This window comes from Sapajus apella, unplaced genomic scaffold (assembly GCF_009761245.1).
Source record: "Sapajus apella isolate SASKATOON/1434 unplaced genomic scaffold, GSC_monkey_1.0 scaffold249, whole genome shotgun sequence".
Taxonomy (NCBI): Eukaryota; Metazoa; Chordata; class Mammalia; order Primates; family Cebidae; genus Sapajus; species Sapajus apella.
The window spans coordinates 214,810-231,646 of record NW_022437189.1 but is presented as its reverse complement, the minus strand read 5'-3'; the positions used below and the strand labels follow the sequence as shown (position 1 = coordinate 231,646).

The 16,837-nt window shown below is 47.0% G+C and overlaps 1 long non-coding RNA gene across 2 annotated transcripts; it reads right to left on the bottom strand.

The window, feature by feature from the left end:
- Nucleotides 1–7,863: 7,863 nt before the first annotated feature.
- On the bottom strand, nt 7,864–8,546 carry LOC116545175. Of its 2 annotated transcripts, XR_004266221.1 has the most exons (3): nt 8,487–8,517; nt 7,970–8,455; nt 7,864–7,891 (listed from the first exon to the last, which is right to left on the bottom strand). It is a non-coding gene; the product is annotated as an uncharacterized LOC116545175 (long non-coding RNA). The 2 variants fall into 2 exon arrangements; XR_004266220.1 differs by having other exon boundaries at nt 7,970–8,546.
- Nucleotides 8,547–16,837: the final 8,291 nt, after the last annotated feature.

Genomic DNA, 16,837 nt, shown 5'->3' with positions numbered 1-16,837 from the left:
CTCCCAGCCACCTCCACTGGGAAAAGAGTACTTTTGCCCCTGCTGGGTCAGATTCCATGTCGGGAAGGCAGTTGTGCCCTCGACACCTTGGAGGTAGTTTCTTTGGAGCTTGTATGGAACAAAACCCTAGATCAGAGTTTACGGGTGCTCTTTCTCAGGCTGGGATGGAAAATAGGTAACTGCCTATTCTGCCAGGAAAGTGTCCAATGTTATAGGCAGTGCCCAACGGTGCATCACAGAAAGGCATATTGGCACTATCCTGAATGTTGGGAGGTAGGATGTCACCGCCCCAGTAAAAACTGACTGGCAGCACTTCTGCACACTCTACCGGGTGTGGTGGGTCCAAAACACACATCCGGTAGACCTCTTAGTCCACCTGTTTGTCACCTCCCGACCTTTCCGAAGCAACTGGCCATTAAAAATGTATAAGGGGGAGGATTATGCCTGGGCAGCGCTAAACCTCCATAGTGCTTATTCTCGCCAGTTGTGGTTTGCGGGGGAAAAAGACCGCTGCCTTACCTTGGCCCCTACCCCTGTTCCTCTGACTAGGGCTAGGAATAAACCCTAAAATCCAGTTGTCTGGTCCTTACAGGACCTGGCTGCTGGCTGCAGAGGCCCTGCTAAAACCTGCTTTAAAGAGGGCCAAATTTTAAATTTAAGGCTTTCCAAAATTGGCTTTACTACAAAAAGAGAAATTAGGGAAGGGAGGAAAGGAGACAGAAGAGAAAGAGAGAAAGTAGAAAGTAGACAGAGGAGAGAGAGAGAGAAGGGGACCAGAAGCTGCAGGTGTGGAAAACTTGCCGCCAGCAAGTTCAGTTTTAAACTAACACTAAGAGCGTTTTTTTCCTTTCTCTGCTGGCAGTCAGCCCCGCCCAGCTTTGAGGCAGGCCACACCGCCTCAGGGTGCAGCATTTGCATCCAGAATCTGGCTTTAAGAAAAGCTATCTAACTTTCCATAACAAAAGTGACTTGTTAGCACAGTCCTTAAGGTGTGGGGCCTACAACTGCAAGGTTGTTGGTTCAAATCCTCAGTAAAGCTAATTTTAAATTAGGGAAATCAGTTTTAAATTAGTGAATTCTCTTGAGGAAAATTTGGCATTAAAAAAAAAAAAAAAACGCAAATGGGGTTGTCTAGCTCCCTTCAATGCATGACGGCCAACTTCAAGGTTGGGTTCTCAGGCCAATATGGGGTGAAATTAACCCCTGGAAAACTCCGCTCTTTGTGTGAACTTGAATAGCTGTCTTTCGGAATTAGGTGGCTAGATACTGGGACCTATGACCCCAAAATTACCCAGGCTGTATGGAAAATGGTTGCAGAAACTCCAGGATACCCTGAGCAGTTTCCATACATCGACCAATGGTTGGGTTTAGTCCAATGGCCTCCCCCATGGGTAAAGCGCTGCATAAAACAGGCTAGACTTCAGGTCACATTAGCTGGCCCAAAAGAAAGTCCCTTCTGGGCCAGCCATTCTCCCCACCCCAGCGGAGGATCAGGAATTACTTCCACCCTACTCAAGGCCCTCTAAACCAGCGCCTCAGCACCCCCCTCGACAGTACTATTAACCAAACCTTGTCCCCCCTGCACACCCGTAGTGGGGTCCCCGCACCCACTGGCAGTCCTCCCTTTCCAAGAGGCACCCCCAACAGAAGACAATTGGGGTCGCCCATTCTTTGTTCACATCCCCTTCTTGTCAAGTAACTTATGTAACTGGAAGGTGATAGAGATCAATAAGAGGGCCTAAACACCAAGCGCGGGCACGAGCTTTAAGGGCAAGGGAAAGCTGCCGGGCTAAACCCAAAATTGGCAGCACCCATGGCATGGCAAAGGGGATTTCTACGGCCTGCAAGCCGGAAGAGATGCATCCAGTGTGAGGGACTGTGCAGGAGGGAAGTGCTGGGGAACTGCTAAGACGGCGAGAGGGGGAGGGCTAGGTACCTGCCCAGATGGAAAGTTCCCTGGGAGGGGGTAGTGCTGGGAGGCCGGGGAATTTAAGGTGGTGATGTTGCCAAGGTTTTACAATGAAACTCAACATCCCCCCTTCTCTGAGAAGCCCTAGGCTTTGACAGGACTCTTAAAATCTGTATTCCAGACGCATCGCCCCACTTGGGACTACTGCCAACAATTATTACTAATTCTGTTCACCACAGAGGAAAAAGGCAAAATTAGACAGGAAGCCCTGAAAGCCATTATAGGTCCAGGACAAGGAAAAAGTTTTTTTTCCCTCTACCTGACCCCAATGGGACCTCAACACCTTGCGGGGGGGGGGTCACCAGGCTCTGAACACTTTTCACCGGTACCTTATAGAAGGGGTTGGGGAGTGGCCCACAAGCCCACTAAACTCTCCGAGGTAGGAACTGTAACTCAGGGTCCACAGGATTTGCTAGCTGCTTTCCTTGAGCGCTTACTGGACGCCTATTACCCTGAGGCCTGGAGAATCAGCGGGCCATCAATCTGGCTTTTGTTTCCCAGTCTACCCCAGACATTAAAAAAAAAAAAAAAAAAAAAAATTTGCAAAAATTAGAGAAGTTCCAGAGAATGAATTTAACTCAGTTGTTAAAAATTGCCCAAAAAGTCTTTAACAATAAAGACACCTTAGAGGCCAAGCAAAATAAGAGAGTTACTAAGGCAGTGATAGCAGCACTCCAGGAAAAACCACAGCTAGCCCCTGGACCACAAATTGATTCACTGATCTGGGAAATGGCACTGTCACCCATTCCCTGAGTGTCCATATCCACTCCTGTGACGGGACTTGCTCCACAGACTGCAAGCAAATATTTCTTTCAGCAAGGGTCAAGCTTGCCTCTCAATTCCTCCTCCCTTAGCCACAGGGCCACCTCAGCAGATCCTCATCACCTGTGCTCTGTCAGACGAGTATCTCTTGCAGGAAGCTTTATCCTCGGAGGCAGATCAACCACCTGCACCAGACTTCCTCCGCAAAATTTCAAGAGAGTGTACCGGGAGTATGGGCTGAAACAAGTCCCCCAGGGCTGGCAAATCACCGCACCCCAGTCATGGTCCAGCTATTAGCAACAGCAACTGCAGTCCAGGTGAAGCAATACCCTATGAGCCGGGAAGCCAGGCGAGGAATTGCTCCGCACATCACCAGACTCTTGAAGGGAGGAACCCTCACTACCTGTAAGTCTCCCTGGAACACCCCCTTGCTCCCCATGCTAAAACCAGGCACACAGGACTATCGGCCTGTGCAGGACTTGAGGGAGGTGAATAAACGGGTAGAAACTGTTCATCCTACAGTTCCAAATCCGTACACCCTCCTAAGTCTCTTGGACCCAGAACACCATTACACTATCTTGGATCTTAAGGATGCATTCTTTTGCATCCCACTAGCCCCTGTTAGCCAGCCTATATTTGCTTTTGAATGGACCGACCCTGATACTGGAGTCTCGGGGCAACTCACTCAGAGAAAACTGCCTCAGGGGTTCAAAAACTCCCCCACTCTGTTTGATGAGGCACTTAGCCAAGGCCTTGCTGCCTTCCGAGCTGAGTTCCCAGAGTGTACCCTACTCCAATACATGGATGACTTACTCTTGGCTACAAAAACCCAGGAGGCCTGTAAAGAGACCACCCAGTCATTATTGAAAAAAAACCCTGCAGACTTTGGGGTACCGGGTCTCAGCTAAAAAGGCCCAACTCTGCCAGCCAAAAGTGACTTACCTGGGCTATGTTATAGAGAAGGGCAACCGGGCACCGGCACCCAGCCGAGTCCAAGCAGTGCTGCAAATACCCAACCCCACCACAAAATGCCGAGTTCGAGAATTCCTTGGGGCAGTAGGGTACTGCAGGCTATGGATTTTGGGATCTGCTGAGATAGCCAAGCCCCTGTATGCCTGCGCTGGAGGAAATCAGCCCTTGACACGGACAGAGGTGGAGCAACAGGCTTTTGACAAGCTCAAGACTGCCCTGACTGCAGCCCCAGCCTTGGCCTTGCCAGACATCTCTAAACTTTTCCAGTTGTTTGTGCATGAGAAACAGGGAGTCGCTAAGGGGGTGCTCACCTGGACATTGGGACCCTGGTCCCGGCCAGTTGCCCATCTTTCAAAAAGACTTGATCCCGTAGCCTCTGGGTGGCCAGCTTGTTTGATGTCGGTGGCAGCTATGGCCCTGTTAGTCACGGAGGCGAACAAACTGACCTTGGGGCAGGAGTTGCACCCCACGTGGTGGAGCTACTACTCCGTGGAGCTACGGGAAAATGGATGTCTAATGCCCACATAGCCCAATACCAGGCCTTACTTTTGGACCAGCCCTGCATAAAATTTTCAAAAACCACAGTTTTAAACCCCGCCACACTGCTACCTGACAGCAAGCCAGAGGAACCCATATATGACTGCCAACAGACAATAGATGTCCTCCACGCTGCGCGACCAGATCTCACCGACCTCCCCCTGCGGAACCCAGAGGAGGTACTGTATGCAGATGGCAGCAGTTTCATGGTCAACGGAGTCAGGTACGCTGGGGCAGCTGTGGTCACTCTAGAGCAGGTTATCTGAGCCCAGGCTCTTCCTCATGGAACCTCAGCCCAAAAGGCTGAAGTTATAGCTTTAATAAAGGCCTTGGACTGGGTGGAGGGAAAAATTGTTAACATCTACACGGATAGCTGGTATGCCTTTGCTACCATGTGCATGGTGCCATTTATAAAGAAAGAGGGTTGCTTACCTCAGATGGAAAAATCATCAAGAACAAAGAGGAAATCCGAGCTCTACTAGAAGCTATATGGAAGCCTAAGGCAGTGGCATTAATACACTGCAAAGTACACCAGAAAGGAGATTCACCAGAGGCAAGGGGAAATAGGGTGGCTGACCTACAGGCCAGATCGGCAGCCATGGGGCCAGTAAAACCTCTGACTCTTCTTGTGACTCTGCTGGCCCCAACCCTGCCTCCTACCCCAACGTATTTGCCTGAGGAAGAAAACTTTGCTAAAGAACAGGGGGGACGACAAGATTCCACAGGATGGTGGTTTCTACTGGACACAAGGATTGTGCTCCCTGAGGCTCTAGGATGGGCTCTGGTTAAGCACACACACCAGGCCACTCACTTAGGGCAAACGAAATTAACTGAGCTGCTGAGGGTTAGATACTACATTCCACACTTATATAAGATTGTTAGAAAAACTACTACTTGTTGTAATGTATGTGCCAGGGTAAATCCAGGAGGCAGTAGGCCTAGTCAGGCAGGGATAAGACTTAAAGGTATTAGCCCAGGGGAACACTGGGAGGTAGATTTTACTTAAATAAAGCCCCCAGAGTGCGGCTGTAAGTACGTCCTTGTGTTTGTAAACACTTTCTCTGGATGGGTCGAGGCTTTTCCTACTAGGTCAGAAACCGCACTGGTAGTAGCGAAAAAATTGTTACAGGACCTCGTTCCTCAGTTCGGCTTGCCCCTGACACTGGGATCAGATAATGGCCCTGCATTTACAGCTCAGGTTTCACAGGGCCTGGCAAAGGCCCTGGGCATATCCTGGAAATTACACTGTGCCTATCGCCCCCAGAGTTTAGGGCAGGTTGAAAAGATGAACCGGACCATAAAGAAAACTTTAACAAAATTCATTCTAGAGACCGGTGAAAACTGGGTCAGCCTGCTTCCTTTTGTTCTCCTCCGTACCCCATGTACTCCCTATAAAAAGCTTTACTCCTTTTGAAATTATGTTTGGAAGTCCCCCTCCCTTACTCCCCAGACTTGCGAACGCCATACATGCTGGAGTCCATAACCATACACTCCTTAAGTCCTTGCAGGCACTCCAGTCTGTTCAGTCCCAGGTGCACTCACTCATCAGGGGAACTTGACCTACCCCAGTGGATTTCACTGACCAGCCGGTACACCCCTTCCAGCCAGGGGACAAAGTCCTGGTGAAGAGAGTCACTACCTCCGGCCTAACTCCTCGCTGGAAAGGACCCTACACTGTAATCCTGGTCACCCCCACGGCAATCAAGGTGGACGGACTGACTGCCTGGATTCACCACTCACACGTCAAGACTGACCGCCCAGATGCAGGATGGGAAGCCGTTCCATCCTCAATGGACCCCCTAAAGCTAAGACTATTGCGCCGTTCTCGGTCATCATCCTAATCTCCCTGATTCCTGCAACCACCCTCCGAAAGGGACCCTCCTTGGCACCCACCTACTATCGATGGGTCATCACCAAGGGCTCCACTGGAGCATATGTTAGTTCCTTAACCGGAAAGGGATCCACCCTAGTCAACCTAACCCTGGAGTACACTCCGGAGACCCCCATTACCTTCTCCCTGGACCTCTGTGCCCTTCTGGTCCCCCACTTAAATTTCAGGACAAGTGGAGGTATAGCTGGGTGTGGCAGTTTAGGGGCAGAGCGACAACTCCAGACCATGGGGTTATATCTGTGCCCAGGATCCACCCCGCCAAAAAGATGGAACTGTGGAGACTTAAATGAATTCTTTTGCCCCCATTGGGGTTGTGAAACTATCTCCACTATAACAGGATATACTGCAAACAGAAACTCTTTCATTTTCTCACCCGAGACCCTCCCACAAACCCCTGGCTAACATTCCTGCTCACTGGATTAGCAGGACCCTTAGTGCTAATGGTCCTAGGGTTAACATTTGGACCATGCCTTTTAAACATGCTCCTCAAATTTATTCAGGAAAGAATAGACTCGGTCAAATTGACGGTTCTGAGATCCAACTATGGGCCCTTGTGTCAAGAAGAGGAAACCTATTAAAGATTTAATACATGTTAAAAGAACAGGGGGGAATGTGATATTGTGCTGGCCTAGAGCCAGAATCTGAGCAACACTATTTTATAAAATGCAAAACTGTTTTTTAAATAAGTTGAAGTGGCTGCCCCATTCTCCTCACAATAACTACTGTTCTTGGCCGCTGTAAATAGAACTGCTAGTTTGTTCTGCAAAACTATGTAAAGCTGCTTACCTTTTCTTATCAGTAACTGCTAAAATCTGTGACTTCTATCACCACCCAGACGATGTGTAAACAAATGTGTATTACAAATGTGTAAACAAATTGTTGACTTCTGTAAACCACTGAAGTAACAAACAGAATGACAAAAGTCCCCTGGCCCTTGGAATGTCCGGAGACCCCCACCCTTGTCTCCACCCAGGAGGTGAATCACAGAATCCCCTAGCCCTTGGAATGTCTGAAACCTTTTCATCCCCATCCCCGCTCTTCACCCCCACTCCCAAGGTGGTTTTTCAGGTATAAAAAGTCTTGGCACCCTCCTTTTGAGGCCACAGGTTGGAGAGACGTGAGTCCTCTGTGGTCGCCGGCATAATAAATGACCCTGCAATCTGGCATACTTTTATCTTGGTGATAACTTTCTACACTCGGTCCAATACAACAATTCTATCATGCTCCTGCTTAAAACCTTCTATTGGCTTCCTATTGCCCTTCGAATAGAATCCAAGCTCTATACTATGGCCTAAAATGCCCTATGGCTGGCCTCCATGGCTTCTCTGACCTCATTAGTGCCAAGTCATTTTTCTCAAGCCTTAACCTCATTATTCCTATTTATACACTAAGGACTTTGCATCCGCAGGACCCTCTTTCCTTGAGTCCTCACATGATTGGCCCCTTTTCACATTCAGATCTCAGCATGAGAATAATTCATTCTCACGAAGACCTAAACATGTTGTGTTTTCTCAAAGCATTTATTACACAGCATTATCTTGTTTACCTGTTTATTGTACCTCATCACTCTGGATTCTATAAGGGTTATAGAAACCAAGCTGGCTTTGGCCACCACTGAATCCCCAGTGCCTAGAACTGGGTTGCACATGGAGTACAAGGTCTCTAAATATTTGGCCCAGGCTAGCTCCTTAGAGCAAGGGCCTAGGAACATGGGTGGACTCACAAGAGTAACGCTGTGGGTCAAGATGGCTAGGGGAGACCTGTGGGTTTTTTTTTCTTTATTATTTTTAATTTTGTAAATTTTACGTTTTGATGATACCTGGACTAAAAGGGGAGACCTATGTTAATTCTAGCTAAATAATTATAAGCTTGCTTGGCTCAGAGTACACTGAAATTTATACATCGAACTAAACTATATTATTGGTGCAGTTAATTAGAGATCAAGCAGCAACAACAAGCCTAAGGTAAAGACCATCTGAGAGCGCAGCAACACTGGGGAACACCGCAGGGTGGTTGCAAAACAGGCAATACTGCTCTGGTCCCACGAATGCCTTCTCAACATGGAGACTGCATGTGGGTCTCGTAAAGAGGGCTTATGCAAAAATATCTGAGAACAGAGGTGACCTCTGCTCACAAGATCCGGGAGGGTCTTTGCAGATGGAAGCTGGCAAGGACGAGAAAAGTCTTGCAGGGCAGAGATCATGGAATGCCTCAGACTCTGCCTAGGTTCTTGGAATATGGAGTGATTTTAATGGCTCTATGTCCTCAGTGCTCGGGAGAGAAAAGCCCCTTGATGCACTGGGTGTGGTCAGACCGGGTGGCTCCTCCTCCGCTATACTTCTGATGCAGCTGCACCCTGATAACAATCGTTGATAAACTCAGAGTACTAGGTTAGCATATCCTAGAAGGATCTCAAGTGCTCCCCCCACCCAGCTATCTTACCTGCCCCTTCACCGTCCCCTTCCACTGCCAGATCAGTGAGATTATGCACTTAATAAAAGTGTCTGGAGCCCAGAGCTCGGGGCCAAGGCAGTTCCCACACTTGCGTTGGCCTCTTAGACCCCTGCTGTAAATTCTACTCTTGCGTCTCTGTCTTTATTTCTTTTTCTCAATCCCTCATCACCGCTGGGACTAAGGGCACCCACGTACGGCATTGGGGCTGGTACCCACCATAACGCCAAGGGAACTAAATTGGGAGATAAAGCCACTGCCTGTGGGATACAGAGAGATGGGATTTAATTAGAGCATCTCAAATCAGAAGATAAAAAAAGGACCACTTCAATTTCAGGTGTTGGGCTAAGAAATGCTGAGAACAAGTGATTTTAAGGCAGAAATATTTTATTCCTCTTAAAAAAAAATCTGTAAAAAATTGCATGATATGTGAACTGTGAACAAGTTTAAATAACACCTGAGCTGGCAGAATGGGAAAGGGAGGAAAAGCAAGAGACCTACTTACAGATGGTTTAAATAACCCATTTGCAGCCAGGTGTAGTGGCTTATGCCAGCACTTTGAGAGGCCGAATCAGGTGGATCACGAGTTCAGGAGTTCAAGATCAGCCTGGCCAATGTGGCGAAACCCTGTCTCTACTAAAAATACAAAAATTAGCCTGGACTGGTGGCATGTGCCTGTAGTCTCAGCTATTTGGGAGGCTGAGACATGAGAATCACTTGAACCCGGGAGGCGGAGGTTGCAGTGGGCAGATATCGTGCCACTGCACTCCAGCTTGGACAATAGAGTAAGACTTCATCTTAAAAGCAAAACAGAAAACACCCATTTGCATTTAAATTGTCCCTACAATCTTAGCCTCTGCCTGGTTGTGGGGGGGGGGGCATGTTTCCCAGAGACCTAGTGTGGGTTCCATTGACCTGCTTGCTGCAATGACCATCTGGACACTTTGGACACCTCATGCCACAAACCTGCGAGTGGAGGAGTTGTCAGAACAGCAGGGTAATCCCCCTATTTACAATGAGGGGCCAGGGTTGCTCTTACACACCACAGAGTCAGGAGTGTGTCTGGAGCCCAGGGAACTTACTGGGACATCTTTTGGCACCTCCACACCCAGTGATAGAAAACAAGCAATTGCAACAACCACAGCCTGACAAGGCAAGGTAATTAAAGGTTGAGATCCTTCAGAAATAAAAGTCTGGATTGCGCAGGCTGGAAAAGCGTCCAGGCCAATCAAAGCACTAGCCACGGGTGAGGGAAATGCAAAATGAGTAATGAAGGAGGGAGATGAGGATTACCACTTACAGCCTTGGGACCAGTTGCAGCTGCAGAAAGCTTAGTTTGTTTCACCAGCTAGCTCACCTTAAGTCTTTACTTAAGAGAGTGTTGTGGCTACTACATCAAAGGGAATTGTTATGAATGTTTGGACTCCCACCGGCCCTCTGGGAAGGAATGAGGGCATTTTGTTGCTACAGTAGTGGCGAATCCATACAATAGTATGGGACTGCATATAACAGGAGGGAGTGAGCAGTGCAAGGCAGGAAATGTATCCAACACCTCTTACATTTCACCTGAGATCTCTGCAGTCTTACCGAATCTCCAAGGCCCTTGGTCACTTGTTGCACCCCTTGCCACTTCTGTAGTGGCCAGTTCTACTTGGATGGATTCTGCCTGGCCACCCCCATGGTGACCAGCTTGCACAGACCCAATACAATAGCACGTCACTCGCACGTACGCTACAGGCTTCAGACTCCTGCCCTGGAGCTTTCCTATTGCTACTGGAGCAGGAGACACCATGGACCTGTGTAGTGCCTACCCTTGTGTGATCAAGAAGTGCAGGGGGAGTAATGTCCTGTGGGCCAATTTTTTGGTCAATAAGAGATGGGCATGTGAACCCTGAAAGAGCCAGTCCTTCAAGATGGATCCTGAGTGGCCAACTGGGCCAGAATTCAAAATAGAGCCAAGCAGCCATTTGCTGGCTCTAGGTCACCCATGTATCCTGCATTCCCAGAAACCCACGCACTCATGTAACATTTGGATGGTCATCGCTGTCTGTTCTTCTTCATCCTGCCTGAAATAACGGCTGCTGGAAAATCCCATTTCACCTCCTGAACTGCATTGCTTGGATATGGTTTGTTTGGTTCCACCAAGTCTCAGGTTGAAGTTTGATTCCCTATGTTGGAGGCGGGGCCTTATGGGAGGTGGTTGGGTAATGGAGGTGGATCCCTCATGAATAGCTTGGTGCTGTTCTTGTAGGAGGGAGGGAGCTCTCACTCTTAGCTCCTAAGAGAACTGATTGTTGATAAGAGCATGCACCTCCTCCTCTCTCTCTTGCCTCTTCTCTCTCCAGGGACCAGCCTGTTCCCCTTCAACCCTTGTGAGTGGAAGCTTCCTGAGGCCTTCATCAGAGGCAGATGCTGGTGCCATGCTTCTTGTACAGCCTGCAGAACTGTGAGCCTAATAACCCTCTGTTCTTTACGAATTATGCAGTCTTAGGCATTCCTTTGGAGCAACACAAACAAACTGAGATGTGGACCTAATCAATAGACTGTGACCTGTATCGACCAATCAGAACTCAACAAGCATCAGTCAATCGGAACCAGACAAGATTGCATCCCTCATTTATATGAGTGGACCATAGTGAGAACCTGGGCAGAACTTTCTCTATAAAAGACAACCCCTCTCTTTGTTCTCTGGTAAGACATCTTTGTTTTCACTGAGGGCTCCATCTCTCTGGTTTGCAAACTATTCATTGGAATAAAGTCTCTCTTTTTTTTAAAAAGACAATCCTCAACCAGGTATGGTGACTCACGCCTGTAATCCCAGCACTTTGGCAGGCCGAGGCAGGTGGATCGCCTGAGGTCAGGAGTTTGACACCAGTCTGACCAAAATGGTGAAACTCCATCTCTAATAAAAAGAAAAATTAGCCGGGCGCAGTGGCTCATGCCTGTAATCTCAGCACTTTGGGAGACTGAGGTGAGCGGATCACGAGATCAAGAGATCGAGACCATCCTGGGCAACATGGTGAAACCCCGTCTCTACTACAAATACAAAAATCAGCTGGGCGTGGTGGCACACGCCTTTGGTCCCAGAAACTCAGGAGGCTGAGGCGGAAGAATGGCTTGAACCCAGGAGGGGAAGGTTGCCGTGAGCCGAGATTGCGCCACTGCACTCCAGCCTGGCAACAGAGCAAGACTCCGTCTCAAAAAAAAAACAAAAAAAAAAACAAAAAAAAAACTGCCGGGCGCGGTGGCTCAAGCCTGTAATCCTAGCACTTTGGGAGGCCGAGGTGGGTGGATCACAAGGTCAAGAGATCGAGACCACCCTGGTCAACATGGTGAAACCCCGTCTCTACTAAAAATACAAAACATTAGCTGGGCATGGTGGCGCGTGCCTGTAATCCCAGCTACTCGGGAGGCTGAGGCAGGAGAATTGCCTGAACCCAGGACGCGAGGTTGCGGTGAGCCGAGATCGCGCCATTGCACTCCAGCCTGGGTAACAAGAGTGAAGCTCCGCCTCAAAAAAAAAAGAAAAAAACAAAAAACAAAAATTAGCTGGATGTGGCGGTGGGCGCCTGTAATCCCAGCTACTCAGGAGGCTGAGGCGGGAGAATCACTTGAAGGCAGGAGGCAGAGGTTGCTGTGAGGCTGCCTGAGTGACAGAGAAAGACTCCCGTCTCAAAAAAAAAAAAAAAAAAAAAAAAAGACAATCCTTGTCGGTGGAATTTATATATTTATTTATATATTTTAGATAGGGTCTCAGCCAGGCACGGTGGCTCATGCCTGTAATTCCAGCACTTGGGGAGGCTGAGGTGGGTGGATTCCTTGAGTTTAGGAGTCCAAGAACAGCCTGGGCAACATGGTGAAACCCCCATTCTATGAAAAATACAAAAATTAGCGGGGCGCTTTAGCACATCCCTGTAGTCCTGAGGCAGGAAAATAGGGTCTGGAGGCAGGGAACATAAGGCCGATTCACGCTTCAGCTATGAGAGGAAATATCCCTTCCATAGGGTGTACACTGTAAATAACTTCGTCAACTATACCTCATCTTCTCCATTTAGATATGGTGTACTGGAGGTAACCAGTGGAATCCTCTAGGGGATATTTAAATTCCCAAAAAATCTGTAACGGAGCCCTTGAGGCCCTATGCTTGGGCCCACTTTCGCACTGTGGAGTGTACGTTCATTTTCAATAAATACCTTCATTCTTTTCTTGCTTTGTTTGTGTGTTTTGTCCAATTCTTTGTTCAAGACTCTAAGAACCTGGACATCCTCCACTGTTAATCCCAACTATTCAGGAGGCCAAGGCAGGAGGATTGCTTGAGCCCCAGAGGTCAAGGCTACAGTGAGACATGATTGAGCCACTGCACTCCAGCCTGGGTGACAGGAATAAATTCTGTCTGGAAAAAAAAAGCCAGATGCAGTGGCTCATGCCTGTAATCCCAGCACTTTGGGAGGCCAAGGTGGGTGGATCACCTGAGGTTGGGAGTTCAAGACCGGCCTGGCCAACATGGTAAAACCCTGTCTCTACTAAAATACAAAAATTAGCCAGGCATGGTGGCACATGCCTGTAATCCCAGCTACTGAGGAGGCTGAGGCAGGAGAATCACTTGAACCCAGGTGGCGGAGATTGTGGTGAGCTGTGATCGAACCATTGCACTCCAGCCTGGGCAACAGAGCAGGACTGCATCTCAAAAAACAAAGCAAAAAACCATAGAGCAATGTCTATATATACCTTTTTTTTTTTTTTTTTTTGAGACAGTCTCATGCTGTCACCCAGGTTGGAGTGCAATGGTGCAATCTCAGCTCACTGCAACCTCCACATCACGGGTTCAAGTGATTCTCCTGCTTCGGCTCCTGAATAGCTGGGATAACAGGCACCTGCCATCATGCCAGCTAACTTTTGTATTTTTGTAGGGATGGGGTTTCATCATATTGGCCAGGCTGGTCTTGAACTCTTGACCTCAGACGATCTGCCTGCCTCAGCCTCTCAAAGTGCTGGGGTTAAGGCATAAGCCACTGTGCCTGGCTTATATATTCCTTATAGGTTATATCCTGAGAACAAAAAGAACAGCAAAGGAATCTGAAATGGTTTTAGATAATCCTAGTGTCGATAACATTGCGATTGCTATTTTTTTTTAATTTTTGTTTTGTTTTGTTTTTCCTTTTTGAGACAGGGTCTTGCTCTGTTGCCCAGGTTGGAGTGCAATGGTGTGATCTCGGCTCACTGCAACCTCCACCTCCCGGGTTCAAGCAATTCTCCCACCCCAGCCTCCCAGGTAGCTAGGACTGCAGGCACATGCCACCACATCTGGCTAGTTTTTAGTAGAGACAGCATTTCACCATATTGGCCAAGCTATTCTTGAACTCCTGACCTCAAGTGATCTGTCTGTGAGATTACAGGCTTTGAGCCACTGTGCTCAGCCTGATATTGCTATACACACACACACACATACCCTCCCAGTGAGTCCTGAAACCACGAACAGTACCAAATCTGAATGCTGTCAGTTGAAACTTGTTTCTGTTCATCTCTCCCACCCACAAACTTTCCATCTGAACTAAGCACTTATCACATACTGCAGTGTAATTTTTGCAGTTTAGGATGTGACAGCAAAACTGGCACGAATTTCTTTTTCCTTCTTTTTTTTCTTTTTTTAAGACAGGGTTTCACCATGTTGATCAGGCTGGTCTTGAACTCCCGACCTCAGGTGATCCGCCCGCCTCAGCCTCCCAGAGTGCTGGGATTACAGGCGTGAGCCACTGCGCCCGGCCTTGTTTTTCCTTCTTTACAATTTCATGGGTAGATTTGTTTCTATCATAGATCTTAGCAACCTCAGCATACAATTTTTTTTTCTTATTAAATCAAGAACATTCACATTTACACTTAAAGAAAGCAATCTGTGGCATCTCGTTGGCTGCCAGCATCACTACTCTTGTGCCTTGGGACCAATATTAAGGAAAATAAGGGGGACCTAAACGAAAGCACTGCAGTGCCAAAAGAGTTGATCTGCTAATAGCTGCAAAGTGACTAATGGTTGGGTGGTGTATACATTGTGGAGACGGTGGACAAAGGGGTGATTCACATCCCAGGCAGGTTGGAACGAGAGGATGCAAGAGTTCATCACGCCCCTCAATTCAAAACTTGTGAATTATTTCTGGAATTTTCCATTTAATATTTTCAGGCTGTGGTTGGCCACAAGTAACTGAAACGATGGAAAGTGAAACCAAGGATTATAGGGGCTACTGTGTATATATGGAGACAGCAAAAAAGAGTAATTATGTTATGCATTAGAACGGAGATTTTAGTGAAGAGAAAATGTATATATCTAAAATCAGAGAGTAAATACAAACATTACTTTAAATTTAAATTAGAAATATCAGTAAGAGAACAATGTGCTTTCTCTTTTAAACAGAAAATGTATTTCCTAATTTTGTTGACTAAAGAGGTTTATAAGAAATAATTAGGCTGGGTTTGGTGGCTCACGCCTGCAATCCCAGCACTTTGGGAGGCCAAGGAGGGTGGATCACCTGAGGTCAGGAGTTTGAGACAAGTCTAGCCAACATAGAGAAACCCTGTCTCTACTTTAAAAATGCAAAAATTAGCTGGGCATAGTGTTGTGTGCTTATAATCCCAGCTACTCAGGAGGCTGAGGTGGGAGAAAATTGCTTGAACCTGGGAGGCAGAGGCTGCAGTGAGCCAAGAATGCGCCACTGCACTCCAGTCTTGAAGACGCTGCCTAAAAATATACATATACATATATATATATATATATGTATGTATGTGTGTGTGTGTGTGTGTGTGTGTGTGTGTATATATATATATACATACATACACATATTTATATGCCTGAGGTGCCCAGCTAGTGTTTTCTAAATATCATTTCCCAGTGAAAAATTACAAAACTCCCTTTATTTTATTTTATTATTTTTAAGAAGCAGTCTCACTCTGTCTCCCAAGCTGGAGTGCGGTAGTGCAATCTCCGCTCAATGCAACCTGTGCTGTGCCTCTCGGGTTCAAGCGATTCTCCTACCTCAGCCTCCCGAGTAACTGTGACTACAGGTGCGCACCACCGCTCCCAGCTAATTTTTGTATTTTTAGTAGAGATGAGGTTTCACTGTATTGGCCAGGCTGGTTTCAAACTCCTGACCTCGTGATCCACCTGTTTTGGCCTCCCAAAGTACTGGGATTATAGGTGTGAGCCACTGCACCCAGCCACAAAATCCTATGAAGAAATTATTCCAATCTGGGACAGAACATGTAGAGGATGAACCAGGAACACCTTGCTGTACCAGAAAGTAGTCAAATTGCTACCTGACACATCAAAACATCAGAATGTTAATGACATTGGAACAAGTTTGAAGAGGTTTCCACTGGCCAAAGACTGAAATATTTAAGCATCAGTAAGTATAATGTCAGCTGGGTATGATGGCATGCGCCCAGCTACTCAGGAAGCTGAGGCGGGAGAATCACTTGAGCCCAGGAGGTCAAGGCTGCAGTGAGCTAGGATTGCACCACTGCACTCCAGCCTGGGCAACAGAGTGGGACTTTGTCCCTAAAATAATAATGATAATGATAATGACTATCCCTTCTCCACTGAATTGCCTTTGTAACTTTGTTGCAGTGGTCTGTATCTGTGTTAGACTTCTAGACTCTATTCTCTTCCATTTACCTATTTGTCTTGATGCCAATACCATTCTGTCTTGATTACTGTAGGTATATAAAATATCTTGAAATCAGATCATGTTAATTCTCCAGCTTTGCTCTTTTCTAAAGTTGTTTGGTTGTTTTAGGTTCTTTACATTTCCAAACAAATTTTAGAATCAGCTTGTCTATTTCTTTCTTTCTTTTTTTTTGTCCCCCTGCCCCATCAATTTCTTTCTTTTAGTTTATTATTATTATTATTATTTTTATTTTTATAAATGGGGTTTCACCATGTTGGTCAGGCTGGTCATGAACTCCCAACCTCAGGTGATCCGCCCGCCTTGGCCTCCAAAGTGCTTGGATTACAGGCGTGAGCCACCATGCCCAGCCTCTTTCTTTTATTTTTTTAAAGACTTTTAGGACTTTTTTCTTTAACCCAGGCTCTTTTCAAGATTTACATCTTAATATTGATTCTTCTAATCCACGAATAAGGTATATCTCTCTGTTTATTTATATCTCATTTAACTTCTGTCAGCAACATTTTGTAGTTCTTTCTTTTTTTGAGATGGAGTCTTACTCTGTTGCCCCAGCTGGAGTGCAGTAGTGTGATCTTGGCTCAC